Raw genomic sequence first — 25,058 nt, 5'->3', positions numbered from 1 at the left:
AGTCTGATACCACTAAGGTGTTTATACGTGAAAAGGCTACATTTTGTCCTTGTCATCTGCTCTGTTTACATGCAAAGAGCTTTGCCAATCTGATTAAATACATTCTGCTTACAGATTAAGACTGAGGTTTAATGCTCACTCTACTCAACAATCTGATGGAAAATCCCCATTTACATGCACACGATGAGTAATCTGATCCAAAATGATGGCCATACATAGAGAACCACCTAGTGTACACGTTACCATGACAGCGAATATGACGTGAGTCCAGTCAGCGTGAGATGAGCAGCAGTGAGCGGTGATTGTGTTTTTAATTGCTTTAAAATGACGTCAGACTCAGGAAAACGTCCTTCACACGTCCTTATTAAAGAAGGCCGAGAGGAAGACGTCGTGTTCTGAGACTCATAAGCTGGACGTCCGTCCCACCGCCGTCTTTTAAAGATCAGAGCATGAACTTCGTCTCCTCTGCAGACCAGCTTCTGCTCCGCCGTGTTGAACGGTATAAACTTTCACTATGATGGGACGGACATGCAGAACGGACTGAAACTTTCTGATAGGGAATGTAATCAGATACAGGCGTTTACATGGATATTATTCTTCTATTTAATGGATTAATTACAGGATTACCCAACTTGTTGAATCAGATAGAAACTGTAGTCCAAATGTGTTTACATGGACGTATTCTATTTCGATTGAGCTATTAGTTGGATTATTAATGGATCATTAGGCTGCATGTAAATATGGCTAGTGTGTGGCAGCCTAACCTAAAGGCCTAAAAGTTTTATGCATGTGTCATTGAGATAACTTACGGGTTCCTGAACCAGCGGCAATGCCTGCATCGTTTGAAGAAAAGTAAATAAAAGTGGGTTTTATGTCAGAGATTTAGTAGCTAGCCTTCAATTGCAACAAAATGATACTTGAAGCCCAAGGCTGAAGATTTGACCTGAAGGCCCTAATATTGCACCTTCAGTGGAAAAGCGAATGCAGCCTGCCGTAACGCTGTACCCTGAGGGAAAAAGGCCTGGGATGAGGAATGTGTGGAATTATGTCTGATATGCTGTGAGAAAAAGGAAAACAAACCAGATGGTGCCAAGCTGAAATGTATGACTAACGAAAAAAAAAGCCGTCTCCCACTGCTAGACCCTGGCTAACAATGATGGATGAGGAGTGTGGCGGTCGGGGATGTTTCCTCTCTGACAAAATCCCATCCTATCAATCAGCCAGCAGCCGCATCACCCCCAAACCGCTGCTTGTCAGGCTCGCGCTGCTTCCAGGTCACGTTCAGAGGTCGTATCTGACCACTTGTGTGTTGATGTGCTGTCCGCTCCCTCTTCTTCCACATTTTTTTAATCTCTCCTCCTCCTTTTTTTGGTTCATCTTGTGTCATCAGAGTTCATCCCCCTCTTAAAAAATATGCCAATATCTCATTCACCTGTCAGAGGCTCAGACCTGAGTGTGTCATGTAGCAATAGTAGATCAGTTTCCTTACTCTGCATGTGCTACGTGTAGTAGCTCGTCTTTTCAGCGCTAACTAAATGAATAGTGAGTGATTCATTTTTTTCGCTGCCAGAAGAGACATTCCATTACTTTAAAAGCATCATGATGGAAGTTTATGTCTTTCCAGCTAAACACCAGGAGGAAATATGATTTGTGATAACACACACACACACACACACACACACACTCTTTGTATTCCTGGCTTTGTGGGGTGTCTGCCACACTTAACCCAACACTAAACTTAAAACAACAGTTCACTGAAAAATCAAATGAACTCAATGTTTGGTGCCAATTTTTGTAGACGAGCTTTGACGCTGCACTATAACTGTTTTTGTTCAAATTGAAAAAAGTAGCATCACTGAATCAGGAGAAAAAACATGCTAAAAATATGATGCGGGCGGAGCTACAAGTCACCGTGTGAAGCCTAAGGCAGCAAAATTTAAAGTGAGCAGTGATGGATCAGATTTCCAAAGTTTTTCCAACCACGTGACACGTATTTATGCATTAGCGCCACACGCACAGGCTCAAAAAGCAGGTCCAAACATTATACTGTTGAAGATGTGGTAACAGTCACTTACATCCTTGGAAGACATGTCGTTTGCCAAGTTTTGACTGAGTTATCTTTGGACTTTTTCGGCGCATTTTAAATCACATTCATTTACTCTGGCCTGAAGCACAACTGACGTCACAGACTGTTCTTCCACATGTTGTGTGTAATTACACATTTCCACCAGAGAGGTCTCCAAATGACCAAATCCTATATAGTGCAGCTTTAAGATTACCTCACAGGTTGATATTAGATTAGATTAATTAGATTAAGTGACCCTTATTAGTCCTACAACGGGGAAATTTCACCTTCTCAATCTACCCCATCCATGCTGTGAAACACCACATACACAATAGTGAAGACACAAAACTAGGGGGCAGTGAGCACACTAGCCAGGGGCAGTGGGTAGCCCTATCCGCAGCTCCCAGGGAGCAGTTGGGTACGTTGCTCAAGGGCGGCTCAGTCACGTTCTGTCAGCTCAGGGGATCGAATCTGGTTCCCTAACCTCCAGCCCACGGCTGCCCTATAAGGTTTGAGGCAAACATGTGCACGATCCTAATTTGCTTCTTTAGCTGTGCATTAGAGCTATGAAAGTTTCTAGCCTACCAGTTAGAATCCATCCATCCATCCATCTTCTAAGCCGCTTCTCCGTCAGGGTCGCGGGGGGGGTCCTGGAGCCTATCCCAGCAGTCTTCGGGCAGAAGGCAGGATACACCCTGGACAAGTCACCAGTTAGAATCATGCAGCCTAAAATTTGACAAAAAACAGATATGGAGGAAATTCAGGTTGCAAGTTGGCTGCTAATACTGTTTTTAGTTATGCAACATACTTCTGTCTATTTGTGTTGATAACCGTGTGTTATACAGTGTCAGAAACAACATAAGCAAGTCTGTTTGATATTAATTCACCACCCACTGAAGTTTGAGGCAAGTGTATATAGATTTGTACAATGTTAAATAATGGGTATTATTTGATAGCTGCATTAGCCTCATGGCTACAGTGCTAAACTAAAGAAGCAAACCCTAACCCTAACCGAAACCATCAAAAATGAGGTAAGAGGCTAAAAGTGGCCAATCATGTGAACCAAAATCAAATCTTTGGACACTTTTGCTACTAAATCTGTAGCACATTTTCATGTTTTTAATTATCCTGGGAACATTTGGTTTCCACAAAGAACAAAACACATGTTGACACAAGCAGTTTGATGAGGACAAAGCAGGATAAAAACCAATTATCTGTAGTCTACTAAGAGCTCATTGTGTGCAGTTTTATTAGTGCAAGATTTAACGGGGAAAAAATATCATTTATATGAGGAAGTTCTTTACTTGGTACTAAAAATCAGTTAAAAACAAATTGATATCATCATTATTTTATGCAGTACACTGGAGACTGTAGTTGTTCTTTTAATCAGCTAATTAAAAAGTGTGAAGGGCGAAGTGTGGTGTGTTTCAGGGGTGATGTCATTCTTTTGTAGGAGCAGTTGGCCCTGGGAACCAATCTGCCATTGCTTTATGGTGACATGAAGCAGTGATCCATTTCCTGTTTCCTGGCACGCCGACTTGGAGCAGTCCCGCACTCCCAAATCAACATTCAGACACGGTCTGAGCAAAGGCATTATTAGCGACGAGTCAACTTTAAAGCCATGGTTTGGCCAAACAATCTCATTTGCATGATGCCCCTCTTACCCCAAACGCAATCGATCATGTCTGCAGTTTACTTCTTTGGTCCTGCACTGGAGCCACGAGGCTAATGTAGATAATGGATATATGAAAGTTCAAAGCTTGCCAGTTGGTATTCATGCCACCTCAAATTGGAGAAATATGGGCAACATTACAGGTTTCAAAAATAGCTGCTAACTTTTTTAACTGGGAAACGTCCGTCAATTTTCTAACTTAGAGACACATTTGCTGTCCAAGTTTTGCTTCTTCAGATCAGAACTGGAGCTGCTAGGCTAACGGTGCTAATAAACACTGGACGTCAATAGTCACCCAAACCATTTCCACAAATATATGCCAAAATCTTTATCACTGCTGATGGAACAAAACGTTGGACCTCTGTTCTTGTAGTTTTTCCTTTTACTTTTTTATTTTTACTATTTTAATTTGAACAGCTGCTGTTTACACTGTGTCAAAATTTCATGATGGATGGACCAACAGAAACGGTCCCAAAAGCTTTAGGATAGAATCTAGTTTTCTTCTTCTGTAATGTAACTGTTTTTAGATAGTTAGATCATTTAGATGACATATTTTCTTCAAATTGTGCAGATAAGCTACATAAACCTTTTATTCACATTAAAGCTAAAATTGGAACGATATTACCAGCGCAGCACTATGTATTTACAGAAACAGTTTGGGTGACTATTGAGATCCAATGTATGTTGGCAACATTAGCCTAAAAGCTCCAGGTTTAAACTGAAGAAGCAAAATTTGGACTCCAAACATGTCTCGGCTGACCGGCCACATTTGGGGTGAGTAGAAAATCATGTAAATTTGTTATATTGCCAAAGTGAACAGTATATCAAACTGTTAAATAGACTATCCTTACAGCTCCAGTGCAAAACTATAGAAGAAAACACTTCAGACACTAAACGTGCATTGGCTAAAAGTCTGTGTAAATTGGGCTGAACCGTTGTTTTAATGGAAGTGGCTTGAAAAACTGCAAAAGCTGCATCTCCGTGAATAAATGAATGCTTAACACTACTTCATCCAACAAGTCATTGAGAACAGCTGATCATAAGGCCAACACACACATACACACCACCGCACACCGACATCCACAACCCAGATCCAATAATATGGAGCACATTAGCATTCACAGCTTTTTCTGGGAAAGAGGAGTCATCCCGGAGTTTTATCAGGGCCTCCGCTCTTTCAGGCCCTGACACGTCAGGAAATTTAGCACTTGGCAAGTCGCGGCCTGCTGAGTGACTTACAGCAGGATTCGGCGGTGATAAATTCTCACTAATGGTCTGAGAGGTTACAAAGTATGGTTTCAGAGTGTAGAGGGCACGGGAAGAAAAATGAAAGAGATCCAATCGTTTATCTCAATGGTTTGGCTCTCATTGACTGGAATGTAAGCAACGTTCACAAAATCAAATCATGCCAGTATAGTTTAGATAAGAGGCTTGTTTAGATGGAGGACAGCGGGCGGCTCGGGACCTCCGTTTTTGACTCGTATTGGCTCTTAAAGTCAAATAGGAAATGACAGGATTAATACATACATTTACAGGCTCTGCACATTAGGTGAAAAATGAACTGAGACAAATTGATGAAGGTTTTGTAACAGAAAGCTGAGAACAGTTTACCTGTGGTGTTTAGGCAGACAGTTAGATGGAGATGTAGATACACCACCCAGCTGGAAAGGGCAGGAGGAGAATGGCGCACGCTTCCACTCAGAGATAAGCTTAGATACTTTGCCACCAGCGAAGACTGGGTTTCCTGGCTGCCAACAGTAAAAATGTGTAAGCATTAAACATCAGAAAGTTTCCAAAACACACTGATTTTTACCTACAGCTGTTCTTGCAAGCCAAACTTTTGCTTATCCTCATAAAGTCTGGTGCTTAACTTGGCCGGAACCCATGTACATTCACAGAGAAGACCATTTGAATAAATATGTAAAATTACGAATCACAGATTGTAGATTTGTTGTGAAGTGACAGGAGATTTTTTTTTTCAAATTAAACTACAACCCTATTTCCAAAAAAGTAGGGATGCTGTGCAAAATCTGAATAAAACCAAAATGCAATGATGTGCTGATGATTTGAAGCCTATATTTAAATGAAAATAGTAAAAAGACAACTGAAATTTTATAGTTTTTTGAAAAAAAAAAATTTGCCCATTTTGAATATGTTCCAAAAAAAGTTGGGATGAGGGCAACAAAAGGCTGGTAAAGTTGCGTAATGTTAAAAAACCACCTGGTGGTTGGTTGGCAACAGATTGGTAACATGATATGCTGCCATCCAGACTACATCTTTTTCAAGGAAGGCCTTGTTTATTTCAGCAAGACGATGCCAAACCACATTCTGCATGTATTACAGCAGCACTGCTTCATATAAAAACAGTCCGGGTGCTAAACTGGCCTGCCTGCAGTCCAGACCTGTCACCACTGGTAATGTTTGGCACATCCTATATCAAACAAGGATGGGAAAACATTTCACTTTCAAGACTACAGCAGTGTCTCCTCAGTTCACAAACACTTACAGAGCATTGTGAAAAGAAGAGGTGGTGAAACACAGCGGTAAACAGGCCCCCGTCCCAACTTTTTTGGAACGTGTTGTTGGTATCAAATTCAAAATGGGCAGATTGTTTTTTGGAAACTATCAGTTTCAACATTTGATATGTTGTCTTTGTCGTATTTTCGTCGTAGTTTACATGATTTTATTTTATTGCATTCTTTTTTCGTTTGCATTCTGCGCAGTGTCCCAACTTTTTTGGGAATGGGCCTGTAAAACAATCAAGCTGGAAACAAATATGTGGGCAAACGTGGAAGGATATTTTGCTAAAAAGCTACTAAAAACATCAATGAAAACAGCAGAAAAGTTGTAACTGCACAAACACTGCAGCGTCTCGTACATTTCAGGGACTCTCTTCAAAATGCACATAGGACAGGCGACAGCTCATAAACCCAGTTCTCAAACCCAAGGCAACCATTGAAATGTGTTCAAATAGACATGCACTGCAAAGGATCCCAATGCTTTTCAAAGCATCTTTTCCACTGTACACTCTCAGAAATAATGATACTTAACTGTCACTGAGGTAGTACCCATCTTGTCCCTGGGGTGGGACCCTCAGGGGTACATCTCAGGACCTTTAGTCAGGGAACATAACTGAACCATAATCCACTGAAATGATGTGTTCTAAGCTGGACTGACTCCACACACCCCGCCCCGCCTCGCCTCCAGGCTTTTATTCTACTGCTCTGTTTTAAAACATTCGGTCATGAAAAGGTACAAATACCAACTTTTCACCTGGAGAACCTGATTTAAGGCACACAATTGGGCCTTTAAACCACTGTTGTGGTTTACATTGTTTGTACCTTGATGAACCCAAAATAATTCAGCGGATGAAATTGGGGAAGCAAAGAAAGCCTAAATTAAATGAAATTATTGGGAAAGTGATTTGATGCTAACGTTGACTGCAACAGATAATCCCCAACTTCTGTTTCCTAAATACAAATCTGTCCAAATGTAACCTCATAAAATATGACCTTGCTGAGGCAGTCTATGATGACTTTCTGATTATTAAGAAAAAGTATTAATATTATATAAATATTGAGTTAACACGACTACATTTCAATGACATTTTGAAGAGAACTCCCTAGTTACACCCACATACGGTCAACTCAAGACCGGGATGCCTTCACATTCATTCTGAGCTGGACCAAGTAAATGCAGCTTTGCATCTATAATATTTAATATATAATAGATAATAATGAACAGATATCAGACTCTCTGTCATGTGGGCTGAGTCATCACCAAACTCTCAACCCTAAAACCCCAGCGTTTAAATATAAGGATTAAAAACGGTGAGGATTTTTGTTCTCCGGCTTTGCTTTGCTGGCTAATAATAAGCTCATTCATTTTTTAGTGCTAACTTTAGCGAATTCATTTTGTATTGCTATCTTTGTGGGGTCCTGTCCCTCTGTAAGACTGCAGCAAAATGCTTGCTGTGCTACACCCAACCGAACGCTAAGACCTCAGGAACCAAGCACAAGAACTTACAAATATTAAGGATTTCTATCCATAATGTATGCTGTGGTTTGTACTGCTATCTTGTTTGTTTCGAGATCTTTCTGCATGGTTGTAGCCAAATGCTGTTGCGCTACACCTAATCTGCCTCAAACTTCAGGAGTCAAAAGCTAATCTCTGGCCTTCCATCTTTACTTTTTCACAATAAAAGCTACACTTTGTGATAAAACTGCATTGTGGGGAGCAACAAACCGTTTTCATAACATCCAAATGTTCATTTTTTTTTTAATCAGCCTAGAGGCATTTGGTTCTTTTACAAAGAACCACACACAGAGGCACACAAGTGGCAGCAGCTTAGAACTAGAGAGCAACACTTTTGTGTAATGTGTGTGTTTGGGTGCCATAGGGGGGTCTCTCCATTACAATGCCCGCCATTAAGATGAGGGCTTACACAAGTGCCCAAGGCTTGGGAAATCACACACAATGAGCCTGGAGCTTTTGGGAAGCACACACGTTTGTTTTCAGGCGGGGCGGCGGTGCCCTTCTGCCGCCGTGTTTGCGTCCGTCGTTTTTAACGTATCCATTAAAGAGGAGCTGAATGCTCCCCACAGTAACTGATGGTGTTCTGTTGATCCAGCTCCCTGATGGGTCCAGGGCTGTTTATTCAAGACGGCTCCCTATTCAACTGACAAAAAAGCACGGCCAAAGACGAATAGCAGCTACGCGCTAATTTAGCTGCGTTTCCCATACGCGTTCAGGAGTTGCACAAGAGGAACGCTAAAACAATTCTCCACACCGTTTTTCATGAGCTACATTCTCACATGCATCACAGAGATATTGCATTATTCTGAAGCCTGAAAGTGCATCTTTGATACCGCAGGCACATTATCGTCCTGCTGGGAGAAGACGTTGTTCTGCGAGGACGACTTCAAGTACGATCCAGTATTGTTCCCCAGTTATAACTGTTTTTTTGATGTATCTTCTGTCCGTCTGGTTGGTGTGAAGATTTACCTCCAATAGATTCTGGAGTCTAAAGAGATGTGTACTTGCTGTGTGGTGTGATACACAGGTCAAAGTGAGAGGGGTCTCTTGAATTTGTTGCTGTGTAAATATTTTTCTGAATATTGTTGCGTCAACAACCCTTTTTGCTTGGTCATTCATCATATAAGCTTCACACAATGTGGACAGCAGCTGGTGTTTATCAGTGGTCTAAAAAGGAGTAGAAACTGGGGCTCTGTGTGACGGGGAGCAAGGTAGCGGACGCATATGCGGAGGTAAGCGACTTTTATTGAGGGCAAATCCAAAATCAGGGTCATAACGGTCCAGGTGCATGTAGCCAACACGTAAAGAATCAGGTACAGACATGACGAGAAACAAACAACCAAACAACAAAAACCAATACAAAGACCAGCGAACACTAAGGCAGGCAGGAAACAGGTGAGGTGGTTGGGTAGTGTAGTGGTTAACACCTCTGCCTTCTACACTGTAGACTGGGGTTCAATCCCCACCTGGGTCAGCACCCTACACTATACCAATAAGAGTCCTTGGGCAAGACTCCCAACACCGCCTTGGCCTACCTGTGTAAAAATGATCAAATTGTAAGTCGCTCTGGATAAGAGCGTCAGCCAAATGCCGTAAATGTAAATGAAAATCATGGGCGGAGACATGAAATGAGGGGCTGGACTAAACAAATGCACATGGAAGATCACAACACCACATGGACAGGACTGGGAGGGGCCAATCGTGACACTATAAAAGTATCGATTCGCATTTATGCTGTGATTATGCAGATTTCATGGATTTACAGCAGAACCGTGTAGGAATGGTGATGGAATAATTCATCATCATGGCCGTGCCGGTCGAAACAAATGAATGGTTACTTCATTAATTGATACTGATGAGCTGCTGACGCTCTTGCGAATGCTCTGCTTTGATATAGCGTGTCTGCAGTACATTAACCTGTGAGATATACACTCAGGCCTTGTCCGTGTGTTTCTGGACATTTTCTGACGACGTTTTTCTCCATTTTCAAAAAAATCTTTATTCACGTGGGAAATTTTTCCACGTGTGAAAAAAAACGCCATGCTAGCACGCTATCCTGGTAAAGGGTTCAGTAAACATGGCAAACATGAAATAAGATTGGGAGTGTACATAATATGCAAAATACAGAGCACGAAGCTGGAGATTTTCTATCAAAGTGGTGGAGTTATAACGACGGATATTACAGGCCGTCAGATCTCCGTATTCAGCCAAAGGCTGATTCCTTTCAGAAAACAAAAGCTGTAACAAGTGAAGGAACGCCTACCACTAAGTGCTTAGTGCTCGGAAAAATCGGAAAGAAATCAGAGTAAGAGTTTACTTGCACTGAGGAATCTGATTACTGAGCTGAAACCCAGGTTTCTTTATCAGATTTTTTCATTGGATTTCCAAGCAACCAAAAAAACATTTGCAAGCTATTTGGTTAATCCAGTTCTTATAATTGCCTGTCCACATTCTTGAAATATAGGTTTTGTTTTGTTGTTAATGGGACGAGAACTTTTTCCATCATTTTGAACCATTATTTTAGTCCATTCATCACTAAATTTGCACATAATGTAAAGAACAACAAGCATTTTCAATTTGTAAAAACCTGAAAAAAATGGCAAAAATGTAGATATGAGGTTTCCCAGTAAAATTAATTTCATACGTTTAATGTGGCTGTTAATGGTGCATTTTGTTCCTAAATAAACTATGGAAAGAACTACTTTCCGGATTTCTTTGTAGATTTGATTTCGGTATATTTCGTTTGGGGTTTAAAATGTAACGTATTTGGAATATGCTGTTTACATGACCGTTTGAATAATCAGACAACTGCAGAAATGTGATTATAATCAGATAATTGAGTGCATACGAACGCATTCAGTGATTAGCTGGTCACTCTGTGTAAATCACTGAGCCATGAAATGAAAGTTATATCGCCCCCTACACTCCCTGCTCTGTACTGCAATCAGTAGGAATGGTTGCTCATATAACATGAACAATATGCAGCATTGAAGGGCACTTCTTCTCTTGCCAACATTTTTTCAAAACTGATATAGTCAGTCATGGCCGCAGCCCTAGTCTAAACAATTACGGCACTACATGATTCACTAAAATGCACATGCAGAAAAATCCTCACTGCCCCATCAGATTTATAAGATTGCTCTCCCAATTTAACACATTATCCTTCAAAGCAAAGACTGGCGGCTTGGAGTCTTGCGCGCTTTCACCGTATCTGTTTGCAAACAAATTTTCAGACAGTAGTCTCTTCTGTCTATGAGGGAGAAAAATATGGACGTGCGCTGAGTAAGAAGCTTGGCCTTCTCTGCCTGCGCCCCAAACGAGCACCTTTTTCCCACACAGCAACATCATCTCAGGGAGGTAAATTGCCAGAAATCCTGTAATCCACTGGAGAGGGATTGTGGTTCCACAATTACAGCGGGACTACCTTGGGAACCAAAAGTTGGCGGGGGCTTTGCTGCGACCATTGGTCTGTCAGCAGCGAGAGAAATGAACTGACATCAAACACTGCACCTAGCAGGCTTAGACATGTCCAGCGCATAATCACACGGAGAGGACAGCAACGAAGACCAGGGACCGAGAGCGAGCGAGAGAGTTATAAGAGACAAGAAGAGAGAGAGTGGGTGAAGGAATGAGACATTCGCTCATACGCTGCTGTGTAAATGTTCGACTAATGTTGATAAACAATCAGCATCTACTTTTCTTCATAGGAAATGAATGTGGGAGTGTTGAGAAAACTGAAATTTTACTGCCCCAAATGACGTTACAAAGGACTTCTCTCACACTGTCCCTCTCAGGCATTACATATAGACTCACATTCATATTAGCACATACGTTATATGTCCAAAAGTTTATGGACACCCCTTCTTAATAGTGATTTCAGCCATATTAAGGTGTGTTCACTGTTGACACGGAATTTCAAATGCACACACACAGCTTGTAAAATCTCCAAGCAAAAGTACTGACAATCGAACAGTATGCTCTGTAGCAACCACACATGGGCCTAAGGTCATGCCAAGCATAGGCTGAAGGGGTCTGAAGCCCCCCAGCTCGGCGCTGTGGAGCAGTAAGACTGTGTTCTCTAGACTGATGTAGCACCAACCAATACCTGTGGGATGACTTGGAGTAGCGTATGTGATCCAAAACTAATCATCCAACATAAACACAGTTAGATCCTCAATGCAATCAGATCCTCACAGCAATGTTCCAACGTTCAGTGTAAAGCCTTGCCTGAAAGGTAGAGACAGTTACTGCAGCAGAGCGAGACAAACGAATGGATGAGCATGTGTCCACTAACTTTTGGCCATATAATGCATATATAAATTATAGGGCTGGGCAATAAGATGATATTTATCATCATCATGATAAATTATGTCAGGAAATGTCATAATATTTTTTTCTAAGCTTATTGTAGACATCGTCAGTACTTTAAGAACATGGGCCTAGATTTAGTGTTGTGCAGGATGTAAAATGATGCTTTCAAAAACTTTGAAAACTGTTGCAACCTATCAGATATCATAAAAAATAAATACTGTAAATAATATTATATTTTTGCCATGTGTCCTACCCCAATTAGCAACCACCTGGGATATCATAGCAGTGGCCTGGCAACAAATTAGCAACCACCTGGGATACAACCGCAATGCCCTGGCAATAACCTACCAACCACCTGGGACACCATGGCAATGGTCTAGCAACACCTTTGCAACCACCTGCGATACCACAGCAGTGGCCTGGCAACATGTTAGCCACCACCTAGGATACTATAGCAACAGCCTAGCAACTTCTTAGCAACCACTTGAGATTCCATTCTCATGGGTCTTGCTACATCTTAGCACATACTTGGGGTAACATAGCAACACGTTAACAACCACCTGGGCTACAACAGCAATGGCCTGGTAATAACTCAGCAACCACCTGGGACATCGTGACAATGGCCTAGCAACACCTTAGCCACCACCTGGGATATCGTAGCAATGGTCTAGCAACACCTTAGCAACAACCTGGGATAGCACAGCAATGGCCTAGCAACATGTTAGCAAACACCTAGGATACTATAGCAACAGCTTAGCAACTCCTTAGCAACCTTGATATTTCATGGCAGTGGCCTTGCTACATCTTAGCGAGCACTTGGGAAACATAGCAACACCTTAGCAACCACCTGCAATTTTATAAAAAGAACTTTGTTGGGTCAACTTTCTAGATTCCTGTTACATTATATTATTTATAATGTAACCACTTTTTGTTGTTCCCAAAATACTTGAAATATTGAATAAATTGCTTTTGGTTTGTGTTTTCTAATATTTATATCTATATATTGTGTATGTGTTTCAGCATAACAAGAAGAAAAGCACACTCTGCTGAAGTCTAAGGCACAAAATGGTCCAGTATTCCTGGAGTGGCTGGTTCTATGCTGACTAATGTGTTTTTAAGCATTTAAGCTGAGATCCTTCTGCTGCAAGGTGCACACTGGTACACTCACACTGCTAATGCTAATGCACACTGGCAGAGAAGCACGCCTTGTGAAATGACCAAGTCCACAGCTGTGCTTGTTTTTTTTGGGGTTTTTTTTTCATAACCACAGGCCTGTTAGTTCCTCGTAGCCTCCAAGAGCTCCACTGACCCCATGGCTGATGGTTTCAGACCTTGGAGAAGACCGAGAAACCTTGCGAGACCTGAGGCCTGAGGTGACTCATTAGGTAAACAGTCTACCGTTAATGGAGGCTTTGCCTGGTTTCGAATAGCGCAACAGAGTGTAACCCAATAGGCAAGACAGAGCAAAACGTCTGACAATGTTTTGATTTAACACTGTAGGAGGTTCTTGTTTGGGGTGGGGGGCCGATATGAAGTGTGAACTTGGGAATCAGCAAAGCGGTAAAATAGAGTCCACATTATGTCTGTTTTGACTTCAGAGATGAGAAAAGTAGTCTAATACTATACTCCAGTTAAAGTGTTCTTAATTTCATTAAGAAATGACTCAACAACAAAACAGCTGGAGTAAACATACCGGGTGATTCGATAAGATTCATCTTGTTTCTAAATGATTTAATTCACGTGTAAATCATTACAGAACAATGCAGTAAACTGTTGTCACGATTGGCCCCTCCCAGTCCTGTCCATGTGTTAGTGTTTTGGTTTAGCCCATGTGTGTTTTTGTTTTGTTTTGTTCTAGTCCAGCCCCCTTGTTTCAAGTCTCCGCCCATCGTTGTTTTCACCTGTCCCTCGTTACCCTTTGTTATTTAAGCCCTGTGTTTGCCCTTAGTGTTTGCTGGTCTTTGTTTGATGTATCGGTCTCTGTTGGATGTTTGTTGTGTTGGTGTTTATTCTGGTTTATGTTATGTCTGCCCCTCGATCTATCCGTGTTGGTTCTTTGACCGTGGACTGTCTTGACCATGACCCTGGATTTGCCCCTAATAAATCTCGCTTATCATCCGCCTCCTCACTCCGCGTTACAACGGTAAATGGTTTAGTTGGGCATAAAGTTTATTATGTAATTGTACAAGGTCTCAGTCTGAACCTCCTCCAGCTGTACGGACGACATCAACACCACAGTCAAACTCATCCCAGACTGGATTAAGCGTGTTGGGTGTCGCTGCACTCACGGCTCTTTCAGTGTGAGTTCGGAGATCATCCAGTGCTGTGGAACCAACGCCGAACGCTCTGAGCTGTTGGAGCTTCACTGCCGACGACATTCGCCTCACACAGTTATGACAGATTCACTCTTATTGAATTAAAGAACACACAACACTTTCTGCTCAGGGGTCACCTTTCAGTGACAGTCTGACACTGTATAATGCCTGGCTGGACATTTTTTTACTGCAGTGCTGAGAATGATCCACCACCCAAATAGTACCTGCTCTGTGAGGGTCCATGGGGGTCCTGACCACTGAAGAACAGGGTAACAAAGTGTCAGAGAAACAGATGGACTACAGTCTGTAACTGTAGAACTACAAAGTGCAGCTATACAGTAAGTGGAGCTGATAAAGTGGACAATGAGCGTAGAAACAAGGAGGTGGTCATAATGTTACGCCAGATGTCATCTATAGATGCAACATCTGTAATGGCAACAGACATACAATAATCATCTGTGGTGGAGCTTGTTGATCTGTAAGTTTCTCTACAATGAAGCATTTCACATCAAACCACTGTAAAGGACTATGTTTACATCTTTACCATTTAATAATACAGAAATGTTCTGGTGCGCTCTAAATTAATCCTGTAGATTCAGTCTTTGCACACATAAGCACATAAGCAGTGTTTGTCCAGCCATCGCGGCAATGCCATCTCAGTTGTGAGCTGAAGCACATGGTCTGAACCTCTATGTTTCAGTCGCACCACTGGCCAGGTTGTTGCACAGATGGCCATTGGAGCATAGACCATGTGGACTGATTGGTTGTTGACAGCATGTTTATTTGGATAACACACTTATGTAAGAGTAACACTGAACAGCCTCAGCTTAGTCTACAAATTGCTTTGGCATGCAGGCCGACGTAGACGGGGTGCGTGATGGGCTGGGGTTTAAACACTGCTCCATTTCAGGGGGTTTTGGGGAGCCCTCCCTCATGGCATGAGTAACGTATTGTGCTTGAGGCCGTCAATTTCATTAAATGAGGCGTTGAGTAGTAGCTGACAACCTACGTATTCTTCACATTTCACAGAAATGTCTTACATTATATGTTACAGCTTGACCTGCGAAGGTGGAACCAGTTTTTACCAGTTTTGTTAGCTGTTATGTCTTTGTTGTTGACTGTAGAGAAAATGCAGAGAAAATCTTTGCATAGATCATTCCTGACAGGCAAGATTTTGAATATGATAGTCTTTTGTTGCTGTTAGAAGTCGACATACATATAGCCACTTTTTTCACTACCCAAAATCACCGGTGAACCTACACACATCTTTTGAGTTTTTTTTTTTTTTAATGTGGCACCGCTGGTTCTTTTTTGTCTTTTTTGTTACAACTCATCAGATATCAGAAAAAAATAGATATTGTGAAATTTTTTTAAGCTTAGCATTATTATATATTTGCCATATCTCATACCCCAGCACACATATATTAGCAATCACCTGGGTAGCCATAGCAATGCCTTAGCAATAACCTAGCGACCACCTGGGACACCATGGCAATGGCCTAGCAACACCTTAACAACCACCTGAGAGAACATGGCAATGGCCTAGCAACCACCTAGAATACTATAGCAACAGCCAAGCAACTCCTTAGCAACCACTTGACATTCCATCACAATGGCTTTGCTACACCTTAGCAACCACCTGGAATTAACAGGAACAAGAAGCCACTGTTAAGGCTTAAAAAGAGCATCATAATGAGTTTACCAGAATCAATCTTTAATATTGTAGTATTGAGGTGCCAGTTAATGAATATCTACTGGTTTAAAGCTTAATAAAGGCATTATTGAGGCATTATAATGTATTCACCAAAGTTAATCCTTAATCATGGCCAGGTTATTGCACAGATGGCCATTGGAGCATAGACCATGTGGACTGATTGGTTGTTGACAGCATGTTTATTTGGATAACACACTTATGTAAGAGTAACACTGAACAGCCTCAGCTTAGTCTACAAATTGCTTTGGCATGCAGGGCGGCATTATTACGGCATTATAATGTATTCACCAAAGTTATTCCTTAATAATGTAATAATGAGGTGCCAGTTAGTTACTAACTACTGGATTAAACCTTAATAAAGGCATTATAATGTATTCACTGACGTTCTTCCTTAATTACCTAGTAATGAGAAGCCAGTTAATTACTAACTAGTGGACTAAACCTTAATAAAGGCATTATAATGTATTCACCAAAGTTCTTCCTTAATAATGTAGTAATGAGGTGCCAGTTAGTTACTAACTACTGTTCTAAGGCCCAATAAAGGCATTACTAAGACATTATAATGAATTTACCTCTTGCCATTCCTTCATAAAGTAGTGATTAGAAGCCTGCATGGTCCTATATTTCTGAATGCCTCCTGTACTGAAGTGTTATGCATTTTTCTCCATTTTATACCCATCCTTTAAAACATGTGAATACTTCATGATAAGTAGACCAATAAAATGGTCCAAAATTGCTGGGAATAAATCTTGCCAAATTAATGTACATTCAAATAGTCATTTTGGTACCCAAACAAAGCCCCCTCATCTCTACAGTCTCAAACGAAGCCTCAACATGGAGAGTCGGGTGAGTGGGCCTGTGGCTTCAGCACTGCTGGAGCAGCTGCTTCTTATTAGGCCTTTGGTCTCTCTAATTATTAAAGCGCTCTGAGCACGTGTGCAGTGGCTGGACTCCGGCCCCAGCACCTGTCAGCTGGTTATTAACACCCGCACACTTCTCCTAGCCTCACGCTACTCCTCAGCCTGCCTCGAACGCTCCCTCACTCTCCGCCAAACACACACACACAATCACACAGGGCGCTGACAGCAATTAGAGCATTAAGACTCACTGGAGCCCCATCATGGAGCTAAATACAGACCTCCACACATTAGCCAATATATTTGCTTTCTGGAAAAAAATGAAATAAAGCGAAACTCTGGAGCAGGTCTCGGGGTGAGCACTGTCATCGTTAGACCACAGTCGGGCTTTAAGTGACCTCACACTTCATTTCCTTAATGAAAAATGAAGAAAGAAGGCAGAAGCACTGTAAATAAGGGGTTACGTTTAATCAAATTGTTGACCACATGGCTGGATAGGTTAACCTTTTAACCCCCAGTTTTTCTCCACTATTGAAATGTAATAACATAACTAATTACATAGTTCATTATGCATTGACTTCTACTGAGCAGCGCTAAGTTTGGCCTGCAAGGACATTTGGTCCAACAAAGTCTCTCAACCAGTTACAAAAAAGCCAAATAATGTCTGATTTTTTTAGCTTCTGATGTTCTTAAAGCAAAACAAAACATCCATCCATCCATTTTCTAAGCCGCTTCTCCGTCAGGGTCGCGGGGGGGAGCCTATCCCAGCAGGATTCGGGCGAAAGGCAGGATACACCCTGGACAGGTCGCCAGTCCATCGCAGGGCAGACAGACAGACACAGACAGTCACTCACACCCAGGGGCAATTAAGCTTGTCCAATTGGCCTGACTGCATGTCTTTCGATTGTGGGAGGAAACCGGAGAACCCGGAGGAAACCCACGCAGACACGGGGAGAACATGCAAACTCCACACAGAGAGGACCCCGATCACCCGGCCGGGGAATCGAACCCAGACCCTCCTTGCTGTGAGGCGACAGTGCTACCCACCACGCCACCATGCCGCCAAAACGAAACATATTGTGTGAAATCAATTTGAATGAAGATATTGTCTGAAACAAAGCAACTTACATGGAAAACGCAATGCAAAATATGGTGAATCAATCAAGCAGTCAACTTTTATTTAATCTCGCAGAACATTGAGGATGACCCTCTGTCACGCGTTGGACTCCAACTCCCAGAATACCCTGGGAGAGCCTGTGACTCCGGACTCAGGCTCACGCACCTATCAGCGCTCACAGTCCCCAGACTTTTAACGGATGTCACCTGCGTCTCGTTAGAGCACAGAGTACAAAAGCCTGGGTTTGACAATCAGTCAGTGCGAGGTTTTCTCTGAAACTCGCTGAGCGGATTCTCCCTGTTCTCTCTTGTTTTTTCCGTGATTTTGACCTTTTGTATTCGTGTTTTTGACTACATCTGTTGCCTTTCCCTTTTTGGTACTTTTGCTGGTTGTTTATTAAAATAAGAATAAGAATATGAATAACAATAACAATAAATAAACTAACAAATAAATAATAAAATGATGAAAATAAGATAAAAATAGTACAAAAAAATCAGGTGAAACAGATGCAGGCAAAATGAATGAATATGTCATTGATTGTTTAATTTTTGATAAAGAACAATGTATCTGATCTGTTTCATATGTAAATTTGTGAAAGTGTGTAAAAATACAGGAGATTTACTGTTTTGGATAAGAGTGTCGTCTAAATGCTATAAATGTAAATGTTTTGCATTTTAAGCTGTATTTTAATTATGGCTTATTACTCGAATGTAGAGCAAAATGCAGCTACATCACAATAATTGTGTGGTTCATGTGCAAGTCACAGTATACAGTTGCTATTGTACTGTTAGTTTTACTAAAATGGTTCATTAAACTGCTGTGAAATTAATGCAAGTAGTAGCCAGTAATTCACTCTAAATTTACAGTTGATATATGAAAAATCCACACAGTTGTTATTGACCACATCGCAGATGTAGCAACTTCCTTGCTTATGAATGACTGAGCCTTTCAGGGATGCTCCTCCCAATCATGACACACACCTGTTTCCAATTAACCTGTTCACCTGTGGAATGTTCCAAACAGGTGTTTTTTTGAGCATTCCTCAACTTTCCCAGTCTTTTGTTGCCCCAGTCCCAACTTCTTTGGAACGTGTTGCAGGCATCAAATTCAAAATGAGTGAATATTTGCAAAAAAAACAAAAGTTTATCCGTTTGAACATTAAATATCTCGTCTTTGTAGTGTATTCAATTGAATACAGGTTGAAAAGGATTTGCAGATCATCGTACAGGAGGTCCTCGGGTTACGTCAGTCCCGAGTTACGAAGTTTCGTGGTTACGACACATCTCCCATTTACTAAATAAAGCCTTGTTTCGACTTAAGTGATTTCGCATTGTAAACGTCGTAAACGCAAACTTCGTGTGCGGGAACTAGTTGGTGTGCGCGGCGGAAGAATACGCCGTGACGCGGCTGTGGACCAAGGAAGACGGCGTCACCCCAGTCGCATTGTACGCCATTTTGGCTTGTTGCTTCGACGTTCTCTCTCGTGTGTTTTCCGATTTTGTTCACCTTTTGCCCTTCATTATGGTTCCCAAGCATAAGGCAGACTCTTCTGATGGCAGTGCGTCGAAGAAGAGGAAAACCATCACCATGGAAGTGAAATTAGATATCGTTAAGCGATCTGATAAGAGGGAAACAGCGACAAACATTGGCCGGTCGCTGGGACTTAGTCGTTCGACTGTCGCTACGATTATAAAAGATAAAGATCGCATCCTTGAACATGTGAAAGGATCTGCTCCTATGAAATCGACAGTGATAACGAAGCAGCGTAGTGGTCTTATTATTGAGATGGAAAGATTATTACAAGCTAACAGAGTGTACCAGGAGGTAGTACATGGATAAGAGGAGATTTAGGGACCACCGGTGTGAAAAGATCTCGGGTACTGTGCCTTATATCTAAGAAAACCACTGGAGGACTTAAAGACTACAGGTTCTCCACATCTACTTGCAGCGAGTAGATATGTAAAGCTAATGAATTGCTGGCCAGCTGTCTTGTATTTCTGGCTCTTGGACCACCACAAACACTCTGGCCCCTCAAGATGAAAGCGTTTGGGGACCCCTGTCATTGACAGTGACAAGGGTCCCCCACATTCTATAATGACACGTTTGAATCCAACATTAATCTGTTTGATGTTAAAGAAAAGGACAAAATGTTTTGTTTCTATGCAGACGATAACTTTCCATTACATTCAAATCATGATGACATATCTCCTCGTCCACTTCCACACACCTGTGGCATTGATTTAAAGGTTCAAATCCTCACTTTTTTTCCCCACACTTAAAAAGACGATTGTTCAAAGCTTCGTCATTAAAGACAATGGCACTAAATAGAACCACTAACACTCAAAGAACCCTTTGCATGATTAAAGGGTTCTTTGCATCATGAAGGAGTTCTTCAGACTGATGGAGAATTTTTGGAGAATTTGTGTTTCATGTGGTTCCATACAGAATCTTTATGAATTGGGGTTCAATATAGCACCAGAACAGGGTTCTCTGTTGATATAGGCTTGACATCATAACAATGGAAGAACCATTTGTGGTGGTATATAGAACCATTTTCAGAGAGGTTCCACGTACAACACATTCTCCATGAAACTGGAGGATGTTTCACCATGCAAAAAGCATTTAAGCTTTTAATGGTTCTTCAAGGGTTCATGGTTCCAAATAGAACCGTTTTAGTTACTAAAGAACGCTTGAAGAACCATCTTTTTTCAACTCATATCAGCGATAATGGCTACTGACAGGTACATATTATCCATGTAATTGATCGTTAACAGCTTTTCCTGCTCGTCATGCTTGATTTCACGAAGGGCTTCCAGACTCTGGCCATGCCAGGAGAGCCATTCAGCTGCTGGCTTAAAGTCACCTCTGCCTGGCCTTATTGCCACGATCCATCATCAAGTGCCTTATTATTTGGGCAAAAGGCTTGAAAAGTATTTACTTAATGTGTCAGTGGATTAACAGAACTCTGTCGTTTTGCAGCTGGATAGAGCTCGTTTGACGGTCACATTAAAATGAGTAAACAGTGTGATGGGTCTCATTTAGGCCATCATACATCAGCACACATGGCACAGCACACTGCTTTACCTCATAGCACTATTCATAGTGACGTGTGCTCCATGATGAAAATGAAAATGAAAGATGAAAATGAACTACCCACCACCAGCTTAGATCTATACAACTCTTTGTCATGGTTTTGGTCAAACTAGCAACAGTTTTTTCCCCACTCCAGTTTAGGCACAGCCAGTTCCACCCACCACTGGCTAGATCTCCCCGTACCACATGCATACCAAGCACATACTGCCTCCAAGACACATTAAAATAGACAACTGCCACTAATGCAACTTCATTGTACAGCTAAACACGCTAGGAGGAGAACTTTAAACGCCAATTCTGTTTCAAAATCCTACAGATTCAGCCAGGAGTGTGCTGAGTTGTGGGAGGGAGATACTAATTATGATCTCTTGGACTCCCAGCCACACATGGCTGTGGCATCGACAGGTATCTAATTTGGAATCTCCCAATGATAAGGTCAACGCTTAGATCAGGGATGCCTGGTAGCCTTCTGGCCCACAGCTCTGCCTAGATTAGCCTGAATTCAACTCACAAACTTTGCTCATTTGAAACGCCTAGGAAACAGACCTCTGTTCCCCTGCAGACATCTGCTATCTTGCTGGACAGCTAGCAAAGGGATACACAACTAAACAGGGCAGTGCACCACACTTAAGCCAGGCAAAGCAATTATTCGAAAAGTGTAAATATTCTACACTCTGTCTTCTCAAAGACACACTTTGTGTTACAAGGTTTGCTGAACTACCTAATTAGTGTACTGAGGCTTGCCTAGCTGAGGGCAAGCGAGCTCCTGTTGAACATCTGGTTCCTTGTTGTCCCCATATGACCTTTGGAAACCTCAATAACATAACTAAGACCTTAGGAACCCTAGGGCCCTGAGAACATAGGACACTGGGTAGGTGGGGCACTTGGAACATAAGGCTTCAGGAATATAAAGCTCTTGTTGACAGAAAGCACTGGAACACAGGGCTTAGGAAATATAGTGACTATAGGGCCTGGAGGGCCAGGAGAATATAGGGTCCTTTGAATATAGGGCCTTGGGAACATAGGGCCCTGAGAACATAGGACATTGGGATAATAGAGCCCTGAGAAATGATTGCATTAGGAATATAAGGCACTTGGAACATAGGGCTACGGGAATAAGAGCTCTTGTTGACAGAGAGCAGTGGAGCACAGGGCCTAGGAAATATATGGTCCTCAGGAATATAAGGTCTAGAGATTATAGAGCCTTTGAAACTTAGAGCCTTGGGAATATTGGGCCCTGAGAATACCGGACATTGTGTATATAGGGAACATAAGACTTTGGGAATATATGGCCTTGAAACAAATGGCCTTAGAACACAGGACCTAGGGAATATAGGGCCTTTGAAACATTGGGCATTGGGAATATAACACACCCTTGGAGCAAAGAGCCTTGGAACACAGGTAGTGGAGAATATAAGGCACTTTGAACATAGGACATTGGGAAAATAGGGCCCTGAGAACATAGGGCATTGGGAATATAGGGCACTTGGAACCTAGGGCTTCGGGAACATAAAGCTGTTGTTGACAGAGAGCATTGGAGCAATAGGAAATATAGGCCCCTTGGAGCACAGGGCCTTGGGAACATAGAGCACTTGGAGCATAGGGCCTAGGAAATATAGGGCCATTGGAACACAGGGCCTAGGGAATATATGGTCCTCGGGAACATAAGGCCTAGAGAATATAGGGCCCTTGGAGCACAGGGCCTTGGGAACATAGAGCACTTGGAGCAAAAGGCCATGGGAATATAGGGCCCTTGGAGCACAGGGCCTTCAGAATAGAACAGCATTCCGAGTGCATAGTATATAATTTCCTTTTGTGTGAAGGCTAAAAATAAAAGGTGCTAATGAACACAAATTCATAAAAATGCGTGAACTAAGTTGGACGAAAGATTGAAAACAGTTATATTTAGGACTAGACTAGGAGCTACAGCAAACAACCTCAAATTCTGTCATAATCCTATCAGCTCTTACTGATGAGATCCACTTGGAGACTCAAAGCCTTTTTATTTCACTTAAAAAGTCCTCTCACTTCTCTACAGGGAACAGACAAGCTGTGCAGCGTCTCTGCTAGGAATGAAGATGTTGACTAAAACAGCTGTTAATCGTTTAAAGCAACTGTTGGCCCAAAGCACATAATTGCCTTTAATGCTTATAGCAGTCATCTATGTAACTCCACTATTCTTTCATTCCCCACGTCTCACTTCTCACTTTTCACTCCTGATGTGAGAAGGGCTTTAGCTAATCTTTAAGAAAACAGCATTAGCTCCCAACCTGCAGGTGATTCGGTGACGGTGAGGAAGGGAGTGGATCTGACAGTATCTGTTGACATCATGGCAGAGGAAGCCGCAGTACAGGCACTGTGTCAACCTCCACGTCAACAGGCTTGAGTGATGCTAAGCGCCCGGGATAAAGCGCTCTTCCCTTCTCTAAACTCGCCTCTGTTCTGCCGAGCCCTCAGGCTAAACCTTCGCTCTGAAGGGTAAGAAAAACCATTCTGCTTTACTTGATGCATTGCATGGCAAACTGAAGATTATGAAACGGATAGTTCTGGTTCTAAAATCTGATTGGCTGAGCTGAGTTCAAAGCCATTGTAAAATATTCAACATACACACATAAGGCCACAAATCAGCTGAATTCTGTGTTAGTGAGCAAAGCTATTAAAAATAATTACACTAATTGGCAAACAAATTCTTGGTATCAACTCTCAAACTCCTTGAGACCACCGGTGGTTCCAAAACACACTTGGTCATGTTCTTCATAACGTTCATATTCCATAAGCTCCATTCAGAAGCTGGGCGTCGTATGAGGCTGTAACTCTTCTCTCCAGTCTAATAGATGGGAGATGTAATTTTGAAACTTTATAATAAAAGAAGTTGAACTCTTTTCTACTGAAAGTCGACCCGTTTTTCCCCAAATCTGGGCTATAAACTTCAGTGATCTGCTCTGGAAACATTCTTCTTCTTCTTTCGGCTGCTCCCTTTAGGGGTCGCCACAGCAGATCATCTGCCTCCATCTTGCCCTATCCACTGCCTCCTCTACTTTCACACCAACCATCTCCATGTCCACCTTCACTACATCCATACACCTTCTCTGAGGTCTACCTCTTCTCCTTCTACCCGGCAGCTCCATCTCCAACATTCTTTGCCCAATATATCCACTATTCCTCCTCAACACATGTCCAAACCATCTCAACCTGGCCTCTCTGGCTTTATCTCCAAACTGCTCCACCTTCACTGTCCCTCTGATCTGCTCATTTCTAATCATGTCCAGCCTGGTCACTCCCAACGAAAATCTCAGCATCTTCATCTCCGCCACCTCCAGCTCAGCCTCCTGTCTTTTAGACAGAGCCACAGTCTCGAACTGCTCTGGAAGCATGACTTTTATAAAATAACACAAAGAGCGTCTGAGATTTTTGGCTTTCAGCAGTAAATTGTAAGTGTGTAGTAATATGTGTGATCATAAAACACACGTTCTGTTCATTGGAGGGGAATTTTTACAAAAAAACCCCAAAAATTACAGATATTTCATGCAGTTACTGAATAATTTGACTTATGATTTGGGCATGTAAACTCAGATGGACAAACCGATACACCCTTGAGTATAAGTGTTTAAGGCTTTTTAGGAACTTGTTCTTTGTTAAATTCAACAGTTCTAAGTGGTTTGTTCACTATGCAGCCGGACATCTGTTCTGGTAAAGCCACTAATAACTGCTTAATGCACAATAAAGACCTCTTTATGCATCAGTTAGTAGCTTTTGAAGTTTAGTCCAACCCCCTTGTTGTCTGACTCCTCCCCTGATTGTTACCACCTGTTTCCCACCTGTCCCTCGTCTTGCCTCTGTTATATAAGCCCTGTGTTTGCCCTGGTCTGTGTCGGTCTT

Source organism: Pygocentrus nattereri, chromosome 21, assembly GCF_015220715.1.
Source record: "Pygocentrus nattereri isolate fPygNat1 chromosome 21, fPygNat1.pri, whole genome shotgun sequence".
Lineage (NCBI taxonomy): Eukaryota > Metazoa > Chordata > Actinopteri > Characiformes > Serrasalmidae > Pygocentrus > Pygocentrus nattereri.
The sequence above is the reverse complement of the archived record's forward strand: the minus strand, read 5'-3'. Positions refer to the sequence as shown.